General features: G+C 36.1%; 1 long non-coding RNA gene across 1 annotated transcript; it reads left to right on the top strand.

Annotated features, from left to right (window-relative positions):
* Positions 1 to 385: 385 nt before the first annotated feature.
* LOC122067621 lies at positions 386 to 9,949 on the top strand. Its single transcript, XR_006136795.1, has 2 exons — positions 386 to 466; positions 9,716 to 9,949. It is a non-coding gene; the product is annotated as an uncharacterized LOC122067621 (long non-coding RNA).
* Positions 9,950 to 10,037: the final 88 nt, after the last annotated feature.

The following is a 10,037-nucleotide window of genomic DNA, read 5'->3' as shown; positions in this document are numbered from 1 at the left end:
TGACAAAAGGGAAGACATCATACATGATTAAAATGAAAAAACCCAATGTGAAAGAGATTCAATAGGGAATATCTTTTTAAATGTCAAATAAGTAAATAGAACATGGAGTTTTTTATTACGTAACATATACTCTAACAACTAACATAAAATCATTAATGATAGCAACTAACATAAAGTCATTAAAATCAAAACATCAAAGTCCATCAATTGGAATCATAGGCATTCCCTTCGATATAGCCATTTGATTTGCTATATTTATCCTCAACATTAACATTTGTCTTGCTCTTCTCTGACTTGTGCTTGTAGTTGGAGCAATGAAGTTTTGATGATTATGAGGATTTAGTTGATCAATTACATTCTGTTCACAGCCATATTCATCAAAAAGATTATCTTTAATAGCTTGTTTTTTGATGTAGTTGTGAAGCCCACAACATGCAACTACGATGCTGGTTTGGTCCTCGATACGGTAACCCTTCATTTTTTGTAAGATTTTGAATCTATTTTTCAATACACCAAAGGTTCTTTCAATAACATTCCATAAGGAGGAATGTTTGTGGTTGAACAACTCCTTCGATGTTCTTGCACCCCTTCTCTTCCCACTAAAATCTGGTAGGTGATACCTTTCTCCTCGAAAGGGTATCAAATACCCAAGTTGACTTGCGTAACCTAAGTCCACAGCATAATACTTGCCTTCAAGTATTATGGATAACGTTTATACAAGTGAGTATATTAGTCTAAAAAGACACTTAACGTACAAGTGATTTGTTTGTTGTGAATTACCTGGAGGAGGATGAGGAAAATATAAGGTAGCATTTGATCTCGCCTCTTAAAAAACCCAAGCATCATTTGCACTACCTTCCCAACCCGCATACACTAATGTGAAATGCATGTCGAATGAATAAGCACACATAACATTTTGTGTGATCAATGCCTTCTGATTTCTGTATCGGGTTTGCTCTGATCTGGGAACTATGAAGCTAATATGAGTGCCATCAATAGCACAAATGCAATCTTAAATGAAACACAATATGGATATCTGTTAGAATTCATTCATTAACTAGTAATTGATAATATTTGCACTTAGCATAAATCATAAAAGGTTACCTGGAAGAAAGGGCTAAACTTTGGGTTATGTTGAATCTCTGAGGAGACCACATCAAAATTAGGTGGTCTAATTGTTTCATTCACTAGTTGAACCATAGCGTTTTAACACTTTTTGAAATACAACACTAATTGTCTGTCCAGATCGTTGAAATTTCTTTGCAACCTGTCTAGTATTGCTTCCATGCACTACTATTACAACAAAAATTGCAAGTTATTCATCTACTTGTATATGACAACTATCATCTAACCATCCTCTATGTATCATCATATCATGTAGATTGAGGAAGACATGTCTCTCAACTCTAAATTCAATGTAGCATAGATTTGAATGCCCATTCAATGTCTCTGCGATCATGATAACTCCTATGTAGTTGTTATCCATACATAGTTCTCTAATCTGAAGATAATCTAAAAACGTTTGGAATGTATATAGGGTGATGTCATCATCACTGGATGAATCATCTTCGAAATTGGTAGGATTCATTGCCATACTTGTATATAAATGAATATGAGTATCAAAATACTACATAATAAGAACTGAAAAAATGCATTCATTAATAAGGCAATAACAAATATCAATGTCATCCTTAAAAAATCATGTAAACAAATCAATATATGGAAGAAACTCCCATATCCTACTTTTAAACCAAATCATCCATTAAAATCAATCAAAAAAACAAATATCCATATCATCCTCAAATAAACTCTCATATCCTACTTTTAAATCAAAACATCCATCAAAATCAACAAGCAAAGAAATATCCATGTCATCCTTAAAGAAATTCCCCTATCCTACTTTTAAATCAAACCATCCATCAAAATCAAACAAACAAATATCTATGTCATCCTCAAATTTAAAAAGAAACCTATTGTTTTCAAGAAACTCCCAAATCCTACTTCAATGCTCTAATCATCCACATCCTTTTTTCAGCAACAACTTCTACAAATGATATTCTCCAAGCAGCACTCTTGTGTATCTTTTGTTGAGCCTTCACCCACATCTCTTCTGTTGACTCTGTCATGTTGTCCAATAAAACCTGACATGCTTTGATGCTGTACATTCCATCCACTAGATTATTGACAGTTGGAAGAACTGTTCTGGAAATGGGAGTACTACTACCCCTCGTTCCATTTTCCAGGCCACATATGAGCTGAAGTCATGTGCAGATTTGGTAATGACTTTTGTTGTACTCTTCTTTCTTCGATCTGTGGGAGTTCTATCACGCTTCTGCTTTGTTGTAAAACGAATGACCACTTCGTCAACATCTGTAGGCTCTATATCATCCAAACCTACTAAATCTTCAGGAAAATATTGTGTATCATTCTCATCCTCACAATCAAGATCAATGTCGATGGATTTTTACTTCCCAACAGTTTGCTGAGATACTCCTCTATCTCCTCGAGCACTTGAGTCTGAGAAGACCTCTAACAACTTTGGCCACCATGGAAGTCCACTCTTTAGGAATTTGGTCCAATTTGGATTTGCCTATAATCCAAAATAATCGATATTATACACTGTTGGCAAAAAAAAGAAAGTATTTATCCATTGACTATTGCTTCAAGGAATGGATTACCTTTATAGCATTTTCCCAAACAGAATCTGCAGCTGTAGCAGTCCTGGTATTTGAATCCCATCCAAATCCCATAGTTTCGAGCAACCGCCTGAACTATTATAGTCACCTCGTAGCTTATTCATCTTATTACGCAACTGCTCTTTTTCGAAATGGACGTTGGAAAGTTACTTCTAGTCTTGCTTTAATGTTATTCCACCCAACCTTACTGAATGTGGAGTTGAACTTCTGACCATTCCTTACACTATCAATCATTAAGTTGATGAATTTGTTCAATTCAGAAGCATTCCAAAGGATTGTGGTTGTAGTTGTGGTTGTGGTTGGAGCAGGAGTAGGGTTTCCACTCTATGACATATTGTCTACATAAAGGAAACATTAATCATGTTAAAGTCAAGAATCATCAGCTCATAATCGGATATGCATATTGAACATTCACATACTGGCATTCGACAATGACAAAAGGAAATGTCTCAAAAGAAATTATCAAAATTTCCAAAGTGAGTGAAACAGTAGCAATAAATGGAAACAAAATGTCAGCAAGAATCCTATTTCCTGCAACAAAAATAAAAGGTAACTACTACAAAATAACTCACCAAAATAGGTGAATTCACAATAATAGAAAGTATAATCTTAACATGGAGTCAAGGACATGACAAACAAATCAACATAACCAACAAATTAAATAGTTTATATACATGAACCTCATTTCTTTCCTCTAGTATATATTTTCCTTGGACTCCTTCCCTTTTCTCCTTTTAGTTTTATGGATTTATTATTTTCAAGAAAAGCATCTATGTGCACCAGCATCATATGCAGGCCATAGAGTTTTTATGCGGGCCATAGAGTTGTAAATGTATGAATACGGGGGTCATAACAATTAAAAACTAATCTACTACTGCTTCTTGCATGAAAAAACTAATCAAATTTTCAGTATGTACTCATGACAATAGTGAGAAATCTGTGATCTGCCTGAAATGAGTTACTTAGACTTTAAAACTGTAAGTTATATTTACTTAATGGTGTCAAGATATAGTGCTTAGTCTTATTAGGCCTCCCCTTCTATACCATATTGTTCCTGAGTGCAGTTTGTTGTTATCTATGTTTCAGCTATTATATGTGCTAAATCACCCACATTGCTTTCATTAGAGTTCATTTTTAGTAACTAGAAAAGGTTCCAATAGTGCTTATTCTTGAAAAAAAATCTTAAAAAAAAAAGGTCACTAATCTTCAAATCACCATAATAATGACAATTAAATACATAAGTTCCTAGAGCTCTGTAAAGACAATCCTACTTAGAACTTTAGGATATCATTTTCAACAGTACCAACTCTCCAACTAGTTAAAACAGTAAAACCCTTGGTTCAGGTCTATCATACACTACCTCCCTATTGCAACTATTCAATAAGAACCCACAAAATGAAATATAAATTGTAGTGTTTCTTGACATATATTGAACAGTAGAGTCATAAATGAAGAGTACAAGCAATGGTAAGCATAATACTACTACCTCAAAGTTGTGTCTGAGTCCAACAAAACCAAACACAAAAAATCAATGCTGGCCTACACTTCAGATCCTTAACAGGTTCTCATAGTATACAAAGAATAGTGATGAATATTGAGTGGTTTGATAGTCTTGAGGACTATGAGATGATTATTTAATAAAGGTAGCTACAATCCTAGTCGTGTCTCTAATTGGGAATACTTCTAGTAGCACATATTCTGTGATCATTTCCTGCACATCAAACAAGCAAAACCTGTTACAAATTTGCCGAACCCATGTCATAAATCTTGTGGATATAAATAGTGCAGAATCTTGTGGAAGTCTATCCTGGATGTAAATAAAGAGAGTACCCAGGCTATGGGGAATGGTTGTCCTAGTTGTGCTTATAAGCAAGGCTAAAGTGACCTGAATTGCTTCAGCCATAGCTTATAAGCAAGGCTAAAGTGAGTGTGTAAGTAGGAGTCATGAATCTCAAAGTCAGCTTGCATGGGTGAAGCAAAAAATCAGAACTTATTAATGACATTAGGTTACTTGTGAAATTCTTCACTGTTTCTTCTCCTTCGTAACTCACAAATACATCGTAATTCCATCGATAGGAGGAAGAAGACAGGATTGTGGTGGTGTAGGTTGCCATCATCAATCTGAAGCAAAGTCTCTCAAATCCACACAGATTAGCAGGAATCAGAAATTAGGGCCTGAGATTACCCATCAGATATCAACAAGATAACCCCCAAATCCCCACGTTACAGAGATTAAATCAGATATGTGAATTAGTGCTTGAAATGATACCTGAGCTTGACGATTGTACTTGTCGCTGCAACTCTCCGTTGCTTGACGAGAGACAGAGAGAGAGAGAGAGAGTAGAGAACGTCGACCTTCGCAAGAGAGCAGAGAATGCTGAGCTTCGAGAGAGAGCAGAGACGGTCGCCAGAGCTTCGCAAGAGAGCAGAGATGGTTGCCAAGCTTTGTGGAGAGTTGCAGCTTGTGGAGAGCTGCAGGGAGATAGGAGAGGGTAGGGCGTCGGGACTCGGGATTTCACGATTTTTCCCCCTCACCTTGTTTCAAGAAACAGAAAAGTAACTAATAGGTATTTGTCCATTCCTGTTTCTGGGAACAAAAGTAGATATAAATTTTTATTTTTATTTCATAAATAGGTGAAACAGAACAAAAAAATCAAACAGAAAAAATGATGTTTTTCTGTTTCTGAGCACAGAAAATCAGAAAAACCATTTCTAAAAACAAAATCAAATGGGCCCTTAGTTTCTCAAGTCCAAAATAGGTTCCATAAGGTGAATGTAATCGTGAGAAACAATTAATCCTGTCTTATAAAACTGCCACAACTACTTTCTGGCAATCTGCTTCCATGTCCAATTTTGGATCAGTAACTACACAGCTAGTTGATACCCATGCAAGATCGTTTGCGGATCTGTCTCCCTGCATTTCATTGTTCCAAACTGTTTACGACGTGCTGCAACAAAAACACCGAAATCAGACCTCAAAAAAGTGCCAATTGCTGATGAACCAGATGGATGAAAGGCTGCATTTACTATCAGTTTGCTCATTCCTTCCACTGATCTTGCCCACTGCCTTGGTTTTCTTTGAAGCACAAAAGCTCTCTTTTTTCCACTGTGATTGATTGCTACTTCCCACTTGTTGGATATTAAACTGGGAGGGGGTTGACCTTTTTTCCTTAAACTCCTTTTTCTTGATTGAAATATAGTTTTCAAAACATATGAAGAATGATGAATCTTTTAGAACATGTGAAGTACCTTATATATTTATATCATGACATATGTTCATAGTGTTTAGGAATGCATTTTTTGGAGAAAGAAAGGCTATGTTGGAAGGTGATCTGTTATTTCAATATTAAATGTTTCTTTTGGAACTTTCTAAATACGCTGTGAAGAGTGAGAAAATATTGCAATTTATGGGCCCATGAATTATAATGCCTATCTGGAGTCCTGTAATTTTATATTTTGTTAGGCATGGAAAGGGAGAAGAGAAAGGTTATGACGAGGAAGCATGAATCTACTTTAGGTGTTATGCTTTGAAACATGTCCACAAACTATCATTATAGTCTTATATTCAGTAATTAGGAATTTGAGGCTTAATTATACGTGTCAGCAGTGCAAATTCATGGTACATCTCTGCTGTCAATTGTGAAAGAAGTTCGATACATCTGCCACACTTACTCTGCACTTTGAGATGAAGAAATGGTTAGTTCTCTCTTTTATAGAAGAAACTTCTGATTAGCAGAGTTGGCCTTGTTCCTGGTGTTACTTGAAAGTTTTCTTGCTGGCAGTATCGAGAGTACTCTCTCTCTCTCATTAAAGTTCAGAATAGGGTTCTTTCTCCACATCAAAGGTTGTGCAGAAGTTTTCAATTAAAGCATGAATATTTCCCTTCCAACGAAAATCACACTCCTGCACTATTTCACTGTCCCACACTCACTTTGGCCTGGTGTTCCAATCTTCTCCTGTTGAAATTATCTAGGTCAAAGGAAAGGCTTCTAAAATTAAGTTATTTGCATGGTCAGCCACAAAGATACAGTGTCTTGACTGTCAACCACTTGATCTTTTTTTCAACCTGTATTTTTAGCTTTAAGGTGTGGTCTCAATTGATCCTGGAATTACATGTTTGACTGTTGCTTGGTGTTGTCTTCTAATCTGATAAGCCTCATCTGGAGCTGAATCAATGAGGGGCTTTCAATAAAAGAGGCAACAAGTTATGGAGTTTATTGTGTACCACTGTAATCTTGAGTTCTTCACCTGAACAAAATGGAAGTGTGTTTCTTAACCATTGGACCCTGCTTTATGGTCCCTCAAAAGGCTAAAGAGAACTCCCTTTTATGGGCTTCCTTATGCTGCAAAAGTATGGATAATAGTGTTACTGACATCAGAAAAAACTTGAGTTCCTTTCCTAAAATTCGCTAGCATGGTGTCTCTTTTTGTATCTCTTTGGGATTTTTCTATTTCTCTTAGTCTCACACCCGTTGGTAGTTCATGCACCCTATAGATTTTTCAATGCTGTATTTCGGCACCTGACAAATTTGCGTTAGGCTGAAAATGGAGCCCCATCCAATGTGCCAAGTGGCAGATATGCTAGGGCCTCGAACATAAGCTTCCCTTGGTGGTTTGACTAAAAAACATTTGCACTACTAAGTCCTTCCTTTAATTATTTATAATATTATTATTATTTTGAAACTATTTTGTTTCTAATTAATTTTAGCACTTTCAGAAGACCAATAATTTTCATTTCTAGCGTTTATTTTTTATTGAGAAGTGGGAGAGCCTATGGTGCAACGGTTAAGTTGCACTATAGCAACATGTTGGTCACTGGTTCGAAACTTGGAAACAGCCTCTCTTGCGAAGCAGGGGTAGCAGGAGCCTCGTGCACTGGGTTGCTCTTTTTTATTTTTCATTGAGAAGTGAAAGTTGGGGATGGACCAACAATTGGGATGTTAAGAAGAATACATAACAAAGTAACCAAAGAATTGTTGCATTTTTTCCATTAAAGCACATTACCTTTTTTTTTCCCCCTAGTTTTTTGGTTAGGATTCTTTAATTTGTTATATTATATACTTATCTCCCCATTCTTGGATCTACACACATGTAGCAATGGTTGCAAGGATAATTTGAAAAGTGCAAATGTGATCCAAAATCAATCATATGAAAGTTCATGTAGGTCAGTGGGTCCTATACGCTTTTATTATTTTTTTTTAAAGAAAGGTTACCTTTTGTCTGGCATGAATGATTTGTATTGGGATGGGATTCCCCGACCTTAATTTCGAAACATAGATGTGCTGGTGGGTTGGGTTGGGAATATACCTCTCAAAATCTAAAACGCATAGCCAATATTTATGATTGACATGCAGACAACCTATTTAAATTTTTTTCCATGGTCCAATATTTTGATCCATCTTGTAATATTGGTTTCACTATGATAGCTTCAATTCTTTAATTTCCCAAACTGATGTTAGTAGCCTAAACCCATGAATGCTTCTTTTAAGACCACCGCTAGTTGCTGGATGGGAATTGTGTGCAGCAACTCGATAGTCTTTTTGGGTGGGTTCACCTCTTATATGCTGTTAAAGCATTAAATCAATCAGATAAATGCAACACAAGATGGGTTTCTGTTGAAATAAAAAAATGCAATTTATGAGTGAGAGTATTGATAATGGTTCATTTCTTTATGATGTTGATTGATTTACTAATGGTTGAGGACTAAGACACCTATAGTTTCTACATAAGTTAGCGAGGCTTTTATTGTAAATAACCTGGAACTCTTCAACTCTAGCAACAATGAGGCTAGGTTTTCAGTCTTATAAACTTGTCTCCCATTTCCTTTAAGTGTTATCTTTTAGCAGCAACCTGGACAATTGGACTGGTTGACCCGCCCTTTGAACTGTTTGCACCCTGTTATTTGATTTAATATATGCATACTACATCAAATGTCAAAAAATGTTGAACACTATTTCTAATAAGAATTGAACCTAAACATCACCAATTATAATTACATGGCTTATCAACACACTTACACTTGAATTGTGCTTACAGTTGACTCCCTTTAGTATTTATTCACAAAATCTGACAATGCTTGAAGAGAAATTCTTTTGTTTTGACCCGGCAGTTTTACAGGTTGACCTGCCATCCGCCCATCTAAACAGGTGAAGGAGTGGGCTGGGTTTCAGGTCACCGCTTTTTTACAGCAGATTATGTATCTTTCCATACCCACACTTCTGATTTTTGGAACGTTCCTAATGCTAAATTTTTGAGGTTTCTGCCAATGACTTACTGCCCAGAGAGAGTGATTCCTCTGTGGACACATTGATCTTTCATAACCCTTCTTTGTCTCTTTCTTTGTCAGATTTCCAACTAAATTGGTGCATCAAAATATTCTTCTATGGTATTTCACTTCCAGATTCTGACTGTCTTGAAACATACAATTCCTCTGGCTACTGAAATATCGTGCAACACTGCCACATTTCTTCTTTTATCTTCTTGTTTAAATTTGGGCTGGACACCACTCTTTCATCTGTCTTTATGTGAAAGCATCTGCTCCTGTCATTTACTTTTGCTGCCTTCAATTCAATTAAATAGAGCCAATTAAAGAGTTTTTTTTTTTTAATGCTTGTAGGTGTGCAGATTATGCATCCTCTTTCTAAAAATTGTTTCTTAGGGCATTTTGTGTGGCAAGCATGGTCTCCCTAAAAAATACAATAAAGGAGAAGAGTTTTCTGGTTGGCAGAGCATACGTGGTCGGGACCAATCAAACGAAAAAATCCCCCCCCCCATTGTTTGAATTGCCCCAAATGCCCTTCCCATGAATCTTGACCCTTTGCATTGTTTCTCTCCTCGCATTTTGGGTGGTTAAATATATTTCACTTTCGGATGGTCAAATCAAAATAATCTTTGCTTTTCCAAATCTGATGTTATTTTGCTATTGAGCTATCATTCTTGTGAAAATTCATTAACGAAGAAGGGTTATTATACTTATCAAATGTATCCATGTCGTTTTCCCCCCCCCCCTTTTTTTGCAGCATACTGGTCCCTAAATCTGCATTTGTCAGCGTGTGAGAATGTGATGTTCAGAAGCATTTGAAGTTGGGCGTCTTACTTTAGACATCTCCTTGTTTAATTTCTCAGTAGTTTCTATTATTGAAATTGGAGACTTTTGTGCAACAACTGTCAGTTTTGGAGAGTGCAAAATTATCTTAGAAATCAGTTGAGAAAAAGTTGAATTGTTTGTAGAAAATGTCAAATTCTTTTCATCACCTTGTTGTAGTTATGCTTGTTCTCTTTAGTCTCTGACAAAGCCTCTAAAAAAAAGTCTCTGACAAAGCAGTCACACCCCCCACTACA

The sequence above is a fragment of the Macadamia integrifolia genome, unplaced genomic scaffold, assembly GCF_013358625.1.
Source record: "Macadamia integrifolia cultivar HAES 741 unplaced genomic scaffold, SCU_Mint_v3 scaffold3011, whole genome shotgun sequence".
NCBI classification, from domain to species: Eukaryota; Viridiplantae; Streptophyta; class Magnoliopsida; order Proteales; family Proteaceae; genus Macadamia; species Macadamia integrifolia.
Note: the sequence above shows the minus strand (reverse complement) of the source record. Positions and strands in the feature narration are given on the sequence as shown.